The sequence below is a fragment of the Urocitellus parryii genome, chromosome 12, assembly GCF_045843805.1.
Source record: "Urocitellus parryii isolate mUroPar1 chromosome 12, mUroPar1.hap1, whole genome shotgun sequence".
NCBI classification, from domain to species: domain Eukaryota; kingdom Metazoa; phylum Chordata; class Mammalia; order Rodentia; family Sciuridae; genus Urocitellus; species Urocitellus parryii.
In genome coordinates this window covers 84739628-84741860 of record NC_135542.1, presented here as the reverse complement: position 1 = coordinate 84741860, position 2233 = coordinate 84739628, and positions in this window count along the sequence as shown.

The following is a 2233-nucleotide window of genomic DNA, read 5'->3' as shown; positions in this document are numbered from 1 at the left end:
CATAGTTCAGCAGTAGAGCAACCCTGGATGGATTCAATCTCCAGTACAAAAAAAAAAAAAAAAAGGAACTACTGCTCAATTGAGCCTCAGGAAAATCTTCTAGGATCAGAGGCAGTAAAGACCTTAAGAAATGAACCCACACAATATACCAAGCACGTTCCTTTAAAATTCTATAAGTCACTTTGAACTGAATCTTCTCTATTCTAAACTCTTTCATGAGACATACGGAAATCATGTATCTAATTAACACAGCCCAAGAGCGGACTAATATCTTTGGTTTATTCAATCCTCAAAAACTATTAGGAGTGCAGACTTCCACCCAGCACTGTTCCTGGATCCTAGGATCTAATGGCCAACCACCATTGCTCTCATGTATTTTTAAAATTGCAAACAGAAATTGACAAATGCTTTCACGTCCTGAGAAAGTGCTCTGAATACAAGCTGGTATTTTTGCAACCCAGAATAGATTTCATTGAACAGGGTTTTCACCATTGAAGTGTGGTTTTCAACTTTGTGTTCTGAAGTAGTGCAGAAATATGTTTAAATGCCTATATCCCACTTCCATCTAATGTGTCATAATATGGGGTAAAGCCTGGGTATCAATTTTTTTTCTTTTAATCTCTTCAAATAATTCTAATGTGCAGTCTGATTGAGAACCCCTGAAAAGAGTTTATAAAAGAAACTACCACTAGATGTCGCTGTCCCCAAAGGTTTGATGAGAGTCCTCAGGTAGTCAAAGGATTATTTCCCATAATCTTAGCATGGCCAGATTTGGGATCCAAAGAAAAATCCAATGTTTAAAAATTCCTCCATCTCTCTTTGACCTGAATGAAACAAGTGACACAAAACCCATGTGTATTTGATTTAGGGTTGCCATTATATAATACCACAGTCTGGGTAACTTAAATAAAAGTTTTTTTTTTTACAGTTCTGGAGGCTCACTGGTTGTGGGGTTCAGGCCTATAATCTCAGGAGGTTGAAGCAGGTAAGATCATAAATTCAAAGCCAGCCTCAGTAAGGCCCTGTGTCAAATTTTTTAAAAAGTAAAAAAATACAAAGGACTGAGGATGTGGCTCGTTGGTAGTGCCCCCGAGTTCAATCCCCAATACCAAAAAACAAAAACAAAAATACAATTCTGAGCTGGGCACAGTGGCACAGACCGGTAATCCCAGCAGTTTGGGAGGCTGAGACAGGAGGATCTTGAGTTCAAACCCAGCCTCAGCAAAAGCGAGGCACTAAGCAACTCAGTGAGACTCTGTCTCTAAATAAAATACAAAATAGGGCTGGGGAGGTGGCTCAGTGATTGAGTTCCCCTGAGTTCAATCCTTTGTAACCCCTCCCCCAGAAAAAAAATACAATTCTAGTGGCTTGAAGTCCAAGGTCAACATGTTTATCTAGTTGGTGTCTCCAGATTCCCCATCCTGGGCTTGCAAATGGCCACCTTCTCGTCGCACCCTCACATGATCCTAACCTCCTCTTTGTATAAGAACAACAGTCATATAGGATCAGCACCCACCCCATGTTAATGAATTCCCATCTTGAAAGGCCCCATCTCCAAATACAGTCCCATTCTGAAACAAGGAAGGTTAAGGTTTCAACACAAAAACAAATTGTAGGGTAGGGAAATAATTCAGGACTTAAAACCAAGAAATAAAAACCAAAACCAATCCAGGTGGTGAACTGCAAAAGTCACTTCCCAGCCATTCACAGGTCTAAAGGTATTTTAACGCAGCAACACAGACAGAATAGGTGCATCTTCCCCCCAAAACTCACACCTCTTATTCAGTTTTAATTCAAAGTTGTCCAAACAGCCCACTGAAACTCAGAACTAAAGTATTCCTTTTGTTATTGATCTCTTATTTCCTGACCAGAACTCTTGAACTTAAAAAAAAAAAAAAAAAAAAAAACAACCTAAGAGAAAGGGATCAGAGTATGTTATGGTGATAAGTATATTCTCATTATTTTTACAGTGTGATTGCATCTTCATTGAAGAAAATTTAGAAAGTACAAAACAAAACAAATCAAAATTGCTTAAAATCATCCAACACTCCATTACCAAGTAATACTTAGAATATATCCATCAGGATTATTCCTCACTGCATATAATTATATATACTCAAAAAAGGAGCTACGTGGCTTTGTGTGTAACCGGATTTTTTTCACATAACAGAATATCCTGAGCAATAGTCAAGAATAAGACACTGAAGGCTTGAGAGAAGAGGTCTATAATCAT